General features: G+C 45.6%; 1 protein-coding gene across 9 annotated transcripts in view; it reads left to right on the forward strand.

Moving 5' to 3' along the window:
- evi5 (ecotropic viral integration site 5) overlaps nucleotides 1-12,671 on the forward strand; it is a 178,679-nt gene that overhangs the window by 18,616 nt on the left and 147,392 nt on the right. The window contains exon 1 of one of the 9 annotated variants that reach the window (XM_033028946.1): nucleotides 5,131-5,135. The exons of the other annotated variants lie outside the window; for them this stretch is intronic. The gene's annotated coding sequence lies outside the window, so the exon portion shown is untranslated. Of the gene's footprint in view, nucleotides 1-5,130; nucleotides 5,136-12,671 lie in introns of those variants that run through there. 9 annotated transcript variants of the gene reach the window in all.

Genomic DNA, 12,671 nt, shown 5'->3' on the forward strand with positions numbered 1-12,671 from the left:
CCTACCGAACATCGCCGCTGGAACGGGGCTTTCCGAACATGGCCGCCGCATCGCGCCCTACTCGCCTCGTCGCCTCATTGGGCTGGCCGATCCGCCCACCGGGACCTCCCACGCATCGCCCGTCGACCCCGACTCTATTGCCCGCGGACTCCTACCATCGGGTCCGCCGACCCTCGCCACTGCACCTCCCTCCAGCAACCCGCAGCCGTCGCCTTACTGGAGCCTGGACTCTGCAATGGGCCTGAAGCCTCCACGCTGCTAACCAAAGATACTAGTATCTTTGCTGCTAACTCCCACTCTCCTGGGTTTGACTCCACTGGGTCCAAGTGCTAGTCTGCCCAGCCTTGTTAACCTCAGTGGCCGTTCCATTGAGTCTTCCCCATCCCCCTCCAACTATGTGACCCCTGCTCTTCCCCTCCCACACTACAGCCCTCTCACCCCCCACCCCCTGACCACCCACCCCCTCCCCCTCATCAGATATCGCCATGGCCTCAGTTCTGCCTTCCTCCGGCCCCAACCCCCATCGCTGGTGTGTGCTCACCATCCCCCTCTGACCTCCCCCTCCCCGACACCGAACGGTCGGTCCTCAGCAGAGGCGTTAACTTTATCCCCCTCCGTCCCCACCTCAATGAGTTCTGCGCCCACTACAACTTGGAGCTCTTCTACCGTCGCCTCAGCCTCACAGCGTTCTTCCATGGGAAGGAGTCCTCGCCCCCTATTGATGATCCCTTTTCCCTTCTCCAACGAACCCCCTCCTCGTGGACCCCCCCTCGTGGCCATCTTCTGGCTTTAGACATTTTTATCCAAAACTGCCGGCGGGACATCAACCACTTCAACTTCTCCACTCCCCTGTCTCACTCCAATCTCTCCCCCCCTAAACGTACAGCTATCAACTCACTCCTCAACAACCCAGACTGGGTGATCCAACCCACTGACAAGGGAGGTGCCGTGGTAGTCTGGCGCGTCGATCTCTACAAAGCTGAGGCCACGCGCCAACTCTCCGACACCACCTCCTACTTACCCCTGGACCATGACCCCACTGACGAGCACCAGGCCACTATCTCTAACACCATCACCGACTTCATCAACTCCCAGGCCCTGACCCCCCGAGCCTCCAACCTCATCGTTCCACAGCCCCGCACAGCCCAATTTTACCTTCTCCCCAAAATCCACAAACCTGACTGTCCTGGTAGACCCATTGTCTCTGCCTGTTCGTGCCCCACCGAACTTATTTCCACATACCTTGGCTCCATCCTGGTTAAATCCCTCCCTACCTATGTTTAAGACACCTCAGACACTCTCCGTCATCTCTGGGCATTCCATTCTCTAGGCCCCCATCCCCTCATCTTCACCATGGACGTCCAGTCACTACACCTCCATCCCCCACCAGGATGGTCTCAAAGCCCTCCGGTTCTTCCTCGACCAGAGAACCAACCTATACCCATCCACTGATACTCTCCCCCGCCTAGCGGAGCTGGTCCTTACCCTTAACTTCTCGTTTGACTCCGCCCATTTTCTCCAAATACAAGGCGTAGCTATGGGCACGCGCATGGGCCCCAGCTATGCCTGCCTATTTGTCGGGTACGTCGAACAATCCTTGTTCGAGGCATACCAGGGCCCCATCCCCGACCTCTACCTCCGTTACATCGACGACTGCTTTGTTGCTACCTCCTGCACCCACACACAACTGACTGACTTCATCCGCTTCACCACTAACTTCCATCCGGCACTCAAATACACCTGGACCATTTCCAACACTTCCCTACCATTTCTTGACCTCACTATCTCCATCGCAGGGGATAGACTTTTGACCGACATCCACTATAAACCCACTGACTCCCATGGCTATCTAGACCACTCTTCTTCCCAGCCTGCTTCCTGTAAGGACTCCATCCCCTACTCCCAATTCCTCCGTCTACGCCACATCTGCTCCCAGGATGAGGTGTTTCACACCAGGGCATCGGAAATGTCCTCCTTCTTCAAGGAACGGGGGTTCCCCTCCCCTACTATAGATGAGGCTCTCACCAGGGTCTCTTCCATACCCCGTAACACTGCTCTCTCTCCCCATCCCCCCCACTCGCAACAAGGGCAGAGTCCCCCTAGTCCTCACCTTTCACCCCACCAGCCGTCACATACAACAAATAGTCCTCCGTCATTTTCGCCACCTCCCACGTGACCCCATCACTCGCCACATCTTCCCATCTCCACCCGTCTGCTTTCCGCAAAGACCGCTCCCTCCGCAATTCCCTGGTCAATTCTTCCCTTCCGCACCACCCAAAGGCCACAGGCTGAGCAGGGCGGAGATTTATGCTGGCGGCCCTCGGCAAAGGGATCCCAGGGCTCCACGATGTTTAAATCAGTGCAGCCCGAGGCTGGGAGCTCCGCAAACCACAGCTGCATGATGTTGAAGCAGCAGGCCCAACACCCCAGAGCTTCAAACGGCGATCCAGGTAACGCATCGCGTTAGGGCCTTTCTTCATCTAAATCCGGCCCTGCATGTTCCCGATGTTGGGGGAGTCAAGAACCAGGGGTCACAGTTTAAGAATAATGAGTAAGCCATTTAGAACGGAGACGAGGAAACGGTCACATATTCTTTTTTCTTTAGAGATGCTGCCTGACCCGCTGAGTTACTCTAGCATTTAGTATCTTATCTTCGGTATAAACCAGCATCTGCAGTTCCTTCCTGCACATTCTATGACCGCATTGGTTTTCCCATGTGCTCCAGTTTGTTCCCACATCCCCAACATTTAGTTCAGTTTTGTTTATTGTCACAGGTACAGTGAAAACCTATAGTGGAAATATGCTGGTAAGTCAATTGGCTACTTCCTGTACATTGCCCCCGATGCTTGTGGGTGGCAGGAGAATCAACGTAGCATGGATGAACATGTGGGAGAGAATGGGTTTCATGAAATGAGGAAGAATGGCACATTGATGTGTCTTGAATGTGTAGACTCATTTGACCGAATAACCATCTTGAATAACCAGGATGGAATCAGCCGACTTGCACAGGTACAGGCCCGTGTCTGAGGTCTCCGCCTTGTTCATAATCAAGGAGCCTCTCCGTAGATTGGCTCGGCTTCCCAGTTCGCCCATCGGCCCTTGGTACACCATCAAGTGCCAGGGTCCGATGAAGGTGCGGGGTTTGGCTTGAGGCTGGCTGAGGTCTTGGTACTGCCAGTAGACGGAGCCTGCCGGTAGTTCAGTGGCACTCGGGCAACGCAGGCTGAGTGGGTTGTTTGACAAGAAGGCCAGGGAGCAGGGGGCTGTGCCCGAGCAGTTAGCTCAGTCGTCCTAGTTTATGAAGTTGGGCAAGCCGCCTATTAGAAACAGCATGACCAGAATGAAAAGCACTATCGTTTCTTTGCACATCGTACTTCACTGATGGTTCGTCCAGTTGACTGGGCTGGAGCAGGGATGTAACTGTCACCACATCTACTGTCCCCTGATCTCATCAATGGGGCCCCTTGTGACTCCCCGTGAACTCATCAATGGACCCAAGTGACCTCATCAATTCCCATTAGTTTAGTTTAGAGTTTAGAGATAGAGCATGGAAACAGGCCGAATCAACACCGACCATCAATCACCCTGTCACACTAGTTGTCCCACTTTTTCATCCTCTCCCTGCACATTAAGGGCAATTTATTTTACAGAGGCCAATTAACCTACAAACCCACACGTTCTTTGGGATGTGAGATATGTCTGGAGCAACTAGAGGAAACCCCTGTGGTCACAGGGAGAGCGTGCAAACTCCACACAGACAGCAACCGACGTTAGGGTCGAACCCAAATCTCTGGCACTGAGGCAGCAGCTCTACCTGCTGCACCACTGTGCTGCCTTATTTCTTCATTGACTCTTTGTTCTCATGTCCTGCGCTACTTTTGTCTGATGATTAGCAGAGGCCCAGAATTGAGATGTTAATATTTTGTTTTGTTGTTTATTTCATTTTTCTGCATGTTCATCTAATTTTCCTGTGGACAGTATCTACAGAAGTTTCAACAGTACACAGGACTCGTGGGACTGAGCTCTAGGGGGAGGTTGAGAGGGCTAGGGCTTTATTCCCTGGAGAGTAGGATGATGAGGGGTGATCTTACAGAGGTGTCCCAAATCATGAGTGGAATAGATCAGGTAAAGGTAGTCTTTTGCCCAGTGTAAGGGAATTGAGAATCAGTAGACATAGGGTTAAGATGAGGAGGACCCGAGGGATAACTTTTTTACACAAAGGATGGTGGGTGTATGGAACAAAGTGCCAGAGGAGGTAGTTGAGGCAGGCACTATCTCAATGAGGCATTTAGACAGGTACATGGATAGGTAGGTTTAGAGGGCCAAAAGCAGGCATGTGGGACTAGTTTAGAGGCATGTTGGTTCGCGTGAGCAAGTTGAGCAGAAAGGCCTGTTTTCACGCAATAAATTCCTGGATTACATAGAAATACAGAAATGTTAAGGAACAGATGCTCTCCTCGGGGCCGGATTTACCTATTAGCTAGACAAGCTTAAGCTTAGGGCCTCGAGGTCTAGGGGGGGCCTCGCAGAGCCGGATTCACCACTTGTCTTCATAGGCTGAAGCCTAGGGCCTCGAAATCTAGGGGGCCTCCGGCCAAGGCAGGACACCTACCGTTCAACTCTGGGCGGGGCCCCCCTCTCTATCTCTCTCTCTCTCTCTCCATCTCCCCCCGCTATCCGTATCCGGCCCCCCCGACTCCGCTCGCTCCTCATCCGCTGGCACGGCAGGCCGTCTTGCACATGCGCATTGCTGCGGCCTGCGCGTCCTCCCCCCATGCACATGCGCACAACCACGGCCAGCACATCATCAGCCGCCCTGCGCATGCGCACTGCAACGGCAACCGGTCGGCACTGGGCACTTTCTCCCTCGCTTTGAATTGTGGGAGATTTGGCCGCCATGGATGTCCGGTCGCTGCCTCCGCCGCCAGCGCTGAAAACCAACGCGGAGGGGGCCTCACAAGTGGAACAGCTTAGGGCCTCTCTTCATCTAAATCCGGCCCTGCCCCCAGGAACCTGAAGCTGGAAACACGTTCCACCTCCATCCCGTTAATGTGGACGGGGGTGTGCGTGCCGCCCCTAGACTTCCTGAAATCTACAATGAGCTCCTTGGTCTTCTTGGAGTTAAGGGCCAGGTTGTTGTCAGCGCACCATGCTGCTAGGAGCTGGACCTCCTCCCTATAGGTCAACTCATCGTTGTTGCTGATGAGGCCAATCACCGTTGTATCATCTGCATACTTGATGATGTTGTTAGTACCATGTACAGGTGTGCAGTCGTAGGTGACGAGGGAGTAGAGGAGGGGGCTCAGCACACAGCCCTGTGGGACGCCGGTGTTCAGGGTGAGGGTTGAAGAGGTGTGCTTGTCTAACCTAACAGATTGGGGTCTGTTGGTTAGAAAGTCCAGTATCCAGTTGCAGAGGGAGAGGTCGATGCCCAGGTCACCGAGTTTGGTGATCAGTTTAGAGGGTATGATGGTGTTGAATGCTGAGCTGTAATCGATGAACAGCATTCTTACGTAGGTGTCTCTGTTGTCGAGGTGGGAGAGGGCGGAGTGAAGTGCCGTTGAGATGGCATCCTCCGTACTCCTGTTCTTGTGGTAGTCAAACTGATAGGGATCCAATGTGGGGGGTAGGCAGCCTTTGAGGTGTGCCAGGACCAGCCTCTCGAAGCACTTGGTGATGATGGGAGTAAGTGCAACTGGGTGGAGGTCGTTGAGGCTTGCCGCAGTGGAGTGTTTTGGCACCGGCACGATGGAGGTGGTTTTAAGGCACGTGGGGACAACTGCTTGGGCAAGTGACAGGTTGAAGATGTCAGTCCAGACGTCTGTCAGCTGCGCAGCACAGGCCCTGAGGACGCGCCCGGGGATGCTGTCAGGGTCAGCAGCCTTACGTGCATCAGTCCTACTCAGTGCCACGTACACGTCGTAGGGGATGTACGTGGCACTGTGAGGGACTCGGATCTGTGAGGGACTTTGTCTTGCCTGAGTCTGTAGTGCTAGGCTACGTTATAGTTGTATCGGGGGTAGTGTCGTTTCAATTAATCAATAAAAACAAAAATGAAGCCATTTTAAAAAAAAGATCAAATAATAGAGATATCCCACAGGGATGGTGGGTGGGCCTATGGATTTGAGAATTAATCTTATCATTCATTCTATCCATCGGCCTATTTGTTCTTCTGCGGAGAAGAACATTGATATATTTTTAACCAGCTATGCAGTTTGAATTGTAGTGCATTAACCCTTTGTTATAAGGGATCATCTAGGGGAATGGATATGATTGTCCACGATAACCGAATACGGTATTATCATTGCATATGTAGTAAAAATAAACAACTGCAGTTGCTGGTTAATATATAAAGGGACACAAAGTGTTGGAGTAACTCGGCAGGTCAGGCAACATCTCTGCAGTGCATGGGTCGGTGACTGTTTGGGTCAAGACCCCTTTTCAGACTCTTGGTCCCAAACTGGGTGAGGAACGGCAGAGTCAATGGTCGCAGCCCGTGGGTGGCCAGAGTGCAGGTCAGGATTGCTGGCAGCAGGAGCATGGCCTGGAAGCAGCTGAGTAAGTTGTGTGCACCGGTAGTGGCTGCAGAAGGTCTGACCGGGGTGGGGGCAGCTGGAGCTGCAAGCGGCTGGGGAAGTGGGGCGAGCCGGGGAACAGCTGGCGCTGCACGCGGCCAATGATGCAGCACCGGACGGAGGTGACGTGGACAGCCGCCTGCCTGTAGGTCTGTCCGATGTAATGAAATCCGTTACAACGAGGTCTGTGAAAAGGGTTTACTGTATCAGTGGATAGCACTTTATCTCCTGTGTATGTTTAGTTATTCAGCTTGACAAACTAAGGAACATTGCAAGCAACAAGCTTGCGGATGCTGGAAATCTGAAATAAAGCCAGTGCAGGAAATACTCAACAGGTCACGCGACACTCTGCGGATGTGGAAATTGAGTTAACTTTTCAAATTAATGCACTGGGAGGACCTTTGACCTGAAAAATTTATCTTTTCCCATCCCCACAAAATCCTGCGAGACGTGCTGACTATTTCACTACTTCCTCTTTTTATGTCTAACAAAGTAAAGAACTGCTGACATTTTATATTTAATTGGTATGAAACTTATGGTCATATGATCCCAGCAAATCAGGGTATGATATTTCAAATGAAGTTGCTCATTTCTACCCAAGTTTTTCCTTCAGCATGATGCAACATTTGAAGATACAGTCCCCCTCCATAATATTTGGGACAAAGATCCATCTTTTATTTATTTGCCTCTGTACTCCATAATTTGAGATGTGTAATAGAAAAAAATCACATGTGGTTAAAGTGCACATTGTCAGATTTTAATAAAGGCCATTTTTATGCATTTTGGTTTCACCTTGTAGAAACTACAGCAGTGTTTATACATAGTCCCCCCCCCATTTCACCTGATGTGATTTTTTTTTTCCTATTACACATCTAAAATTGTGGAGAACAGAAGCTAAAAAACAGTAGGACGGAGTATAAAGGAAGAAATAATTTAGTGAATTTCAAAAAGAAAACCTGCTTTGAGTAGTGGGACCAATAGTTGTGTTAAAGGTTCCATTTGGCAAGGTGTTGCTGCATCCAAGGTTATTGCTGAAAATAAAACCACATGGTAACACGGTAAGCATACGTAACATATTGACATAGATGGAAGAAGATTTCCCATTAGTTGGACAAAGACTGGGCAGAGATGAGTTTGAATTGTAGTCCATGGGATTTGTGCTGGCATTCCAGCGTTTTGCAATTTATAAAAATGATTTGTATGAAGACACCAGAGATAGCTGAGAAAGTAAATTTTGAAAAATATTTACAATTTTATCTTGTTCATGGGCTTCACTATTTTGGCCAGCATTCACTGGCCTCTAACCCACACCTCCCTCCCCCAAATTATATGTTGCAATGAGTCGCTTGCGAGGCCATTTTGGAATTGAGCAGTTAATCCAAAGCCAAAGATAGACACAAAATACTGGAGTAACTCTGTGTTTCAGGAAGCATCTTTTGAGAAAATGGATAGGTGATGTTTTGGGTCGGGACCCTTCTTCAGACCTGAAATGTCACCGCTCCGTTTTCTCCAGAGATGCAGCCTGACCCGCTGAGTTACTCCAGCTTTTTGTGGCTATCTTTGGTATAAACCAGCATCTGCAGGTCATTTTTATTAAATTAGTACCAAACTGTTCTACATGCAAGCAGGAAGATATCAATAAATGTATTTTTATATGCAGTGATTTCTAACAATAGTTAGAAATGTCTAAGTGACACAAAGTAGTGGTCTCTGAAAGGGTGATATTTGGTCAGTCGATGGCCAATTCAGATACATCATGAGCTTAGGGATAGAAAAACCTTTCAAGCATAGCTGGATGTCACTGCGTAAATATGAAAATATTATCAGGCACTTAACATTTTTTAATATGAATACTTATTTTGAGAGTTGATAAAACACTTCCAGTTTATCATTTAGTTTGAGAAAAAATAATGTGATCAAAGAATAGATTCAACTTCTCCGATTGAAAGACATTTATTTTGATCTGAGTTGATTTAAGAATAAGTTATATTTTGTAAATTTAGAATTGTGTTCATCAACTGTACAATACAGAATATTTTTGAAGTTTTTTTTATCAGTGTTTACATTTGGAGTTTGGTCCATTAATAAAGTTCTTGGTTAAGTTTTCAATTTAGACTCGCAAAGACAATTTTTTTTCCCCTTGTGTATTGAGTGATCTGAAATATGGTATACAAAAGCTAAGTAACTGCGAATACTGAAAATCAGAAACAGCAGAAAATTATGCAGCACGTCAAGCAGCATCCACGGGGAGGGAAGGGGAAGAAAACTTCCCTGCAAATGCTGACTGACCTGAACATTTCCAGTCTATTTTCCATTTTGTTCAAAAGGACACTTTATTTACTGTAAAGAAAAGAGAATGATCCGGTTTTGGTGGAATGTATATTACGCTCAAGGTAGAAAATAGATTATTTTAAAAGTGGTTTTAGGTGAGCGTCAGCGTGCTTTTTCTTTCCGTCAGTTGTCTTCAGCAATATTATTTTATTGGATACAAATAGATAAAATTGTAATAATTTCAGTGCTTTTTTCATAATTCCCTTTATGTTCCCTTTATGTTGGCAAAGAAGGAGCCTTTTTCTCCAGAGATGCTGCCTGACCCACTGAGTTACTCCAGCACTTTGTGTCTATCTTGGGGAAAATAATACTTTGTCATGTAATTGAAAGCAGTGTACATCATTGTCCCAAAAGCATCAATTTAGTTTTGAGATGAAAGGCTAACTGACCTTCTCTGCTGTTGAGGTGTTGCCCTCAATGCTTTTTTTTTTAAATGCCTTGCTTGAAGAAGCTTGTGGTTAAGTTTGTGTAAGAAGGAGTCAGAGGGGAAATGAAGAATCTGTGCAAATCGTCTTTTAATCTGTAAAGCACTGTATGAAAAGGCAGTGAAAGCTCATTCAATAATAACTGCAGAAGTCAATTGGATGAATAATTGAAGTAGCAAAATAGGCTGTGGGAAAAAACCGAGGGAATGGAACTAATTGGATTGCCCTTCCAAAGAGCTGGCATATGTGCAATGTAGCAAATAGCTACCTTCTGTTGTGATTCTAAATGAGGCCCTTGTTTGTGACTTGTGGCAAACCATCTACAAAGAAGCTCTGGTTGGTTAACCCATGCTACTTGCTATTTTATTAAACCTACATTTTGTCAATGTTTTGTGGCATGGCTTTAACTGGGGAAATTAATGTTTGGGAATGCATTTTTTTCCTGCAGCTACTATGATTGAGACAGTTGTATTGCAATGAATCATATCTAAATAGGAAACTTTCCTGTGATTTACAGCTGCAATCGTGAACTACTGTGTGAGTCATTCTTGTTGGAATATAAATGAAAAAATAGATGAATCCTGTCTCATTTTAACTGTAGAATTACTTTAGATAAAATCAAAGAGTACAGATTCAGAAGATCAGGCAGCACCTGCAGAATATTGTGTGGATGGAAGTAATTTTGATTGCATGGTGCATGTTTTGTGATGTACATGAATCTGTATTCTGTTTGAATTAATGACTACCAAAGTACTTTTAAGGTGAATGATTAAACCATCGACGTGGTATGTCTTTTGTAAAAGCCAATGGCTTGCACATTTCCCTTTGTAAACGCTGATGTCATGCAGTCTTCTGTTTGTACAGGAAGTTCTGCTATAGCACGATAGTTGGGTCCCCAAGGAACCTTGCGTTATAGAAAATCACATTACAACAACAATTCTGTCAATTGGGAAAAGGGATTGAGGGGGCTAGAGAGTTTTAGACGGGTAATAAAAGGTTTCTTGTCATGCAGGATTTGTAACAATATAGCTCTTTTTAACAGCTAGTTTATATTTGCTACTGCAAGCTAAAAATACCAAAGTCTGTCTATTACGTTGTTGATTAGAGTATCATTGCATTAGTATCAATAGAAGTGATTGCTTGCCAATTTTATTTGCTACCTGGGGTGAAACTGACAGACTGTGTTCTTAGAACAGAGTGTCTGATTACATAGAAACGTTTGTTCCCTTGACCTTTTTTTGAGCAAGACTGCTTTTTGGCCAATACAGCCCACATAATACAAATACTGTTCCCCAAGTCGTCAATCAGTTAAGAGTGTTTAATTGGCATGTGTACTGAAACTGAACAATTAAATTCTTATTAAATTAAATGGCTCTATTTTAATCATGCATTTTCTATCCGTTGACTGGTTAACCCACGCGATAATAAACTAAACTCAAACTCATAACGGGTCTGTAAACGCAGTACTCAATAGATAACATAATAAACAAAATAAGTTTAATGAATAAAATCCTCAATATTAGTACAAAACTAAACAAGTCTTTTGTTTAGTGCAAACAAGACTTTAGTTTGAAGTTTAGTTGGTGTTTGCAGTGTTGAATAGTCTGATGGTTGTTGGGAAGAAGTTGTTCTTGAACCTGGAGGTTATGGTTTTCAGACTCCTATACTGCTTTCCTGATGACAGAAGTGAAATGAGAGAGTGGCGAGGGTGGTGTTGGTCCTTGATGATGCTGGCTGCCTTTTTAAGACAGTACCTCCTATAAATCCCTTCATAGGTAACTAGATCAATACCCTTCATTCTCCTTCATTCCTGTTGCATAAACCAGCCCGTGATGCAACCAGTGAATGTGCTCTCTAATAATAATAATAATAATAATAATATCTCTACTGTACACCTGTAGAAGTTTAAAGAAGTAGAGGCATTTATGGCTCTTTTTGATTGCATTAACGTGCTGAGTCCAGGACAGTTCTTTAGAGATATGCACACTCAGGAACTTGTTGACTCACTCCACCACTGACCCGTTGATGAAGAGGGGTTTATTGATCCTCAACCTTCCTCTCTAAAGTCAACAATAGCTCCTTGGTTTTACTAACATTGTGAGTAAGGTTGTTGTTCTGGCACCATTCTATCAGATGACCAATTTCCCTCCTGTACTTCGACTTATTATCTATAATTCGTCCAACAATATTGGCAAATGTAAACATGGAGTTGGAACTATGCTTTGCTACGCAGTCATGGGTATAGAGTGAGCAGAGCAGGGGCTTGAGTGCACAGGCTTGAGCTGCCCCTGTGGTGATCATATGCAATGATATGTGGAAGCGTGTGTTATAGCAGAACCTGGACACTAATGTAAAGAATAATAATTTAAAGATCCTTCAAATTAGTATACCACCGGCTGTAACAGACTGCCATTTCCTCCAGTCAAGTTTGACTTTTGTTTTTCTATTCATTATGACAATCTTCAACAAAATTACTTGGAAGCATACAGATACCTTGTTTATGAAGCATGATGAATAATGAGAGAATAAAAAATGCAGTTGGAAAGATTGAAAAAAATGTTAACTAATTATGTCTAAGCATGAATTAATTACTTGCTATCATTCTGGGTTATGAGAGGTAATGGTTTTTAATATATATTTTGGCAGTCTGTTGCAATGACCAAGACATTTTGTTATTGTTATCACTTCAGTTACTTTTATGTGCCCTCAGCAACCTCAACCTTGTGTAACAATATCTCATTACATGCAGCAGATTTCAGACTGGAGGAGATAATGCTTGTTCTGAAAACCTTGCCAAATCTTCCTAGTCATAAATCTTCCTAGTCATAAATTTTCACAGTATAAATCCAAATAAAGTTCATGAACATTTAATTAAAAGTAGTCTTTCAACTCTCTTAGGCTCATGATGTGGCATAATATTTTGAGATAAATTAAAACATAGTAAATAAAACAGAAAATGCCTAAAACACTCGGCAAGGCAGGCAGCATCTGTGGAAGAGTAACAGTTAATCTTTCATGTCAAAGACCACTCCTCAAAATATAAGATACATATGTAATACAATGATCACACAAGTCATACACACTTCCCATGCCAAGAAGAAAGATATTTCTATAAATCTAAACAATTTCTATGTCTAATGTTTACATTCCTACTAAGACAATACATTTCATAAATTGGAGAAACTCAGCGGGTGCAGCAGCATCTATGGAGCGAAGGAAATAGGCAATGTTTCGGGCCGAAACCCTTCTTCAGACCCGAAACGTTGCCTATTTCCTTCGCTCCATAGATGCTGCTGCACCCGCTGAGTTTCTCCAGCTTTTTTGTGTACCTTTGATTTTC

The sequence above is a fragment of the Amblyraja radiata genome, chromosome 10 (assembly GCF_010909765.2).
Source record: "Amblyraja radiata isolate CabotCenter1 chromosome 10, sAmbRad1.1.pri, whole genome shotgun sequence".
NCBI lineage: Eukaryota > Metazoa > Chordata > Chondrichthyes > Rajiformes > Rajidae > Amblyraja > Amblyraja radiata.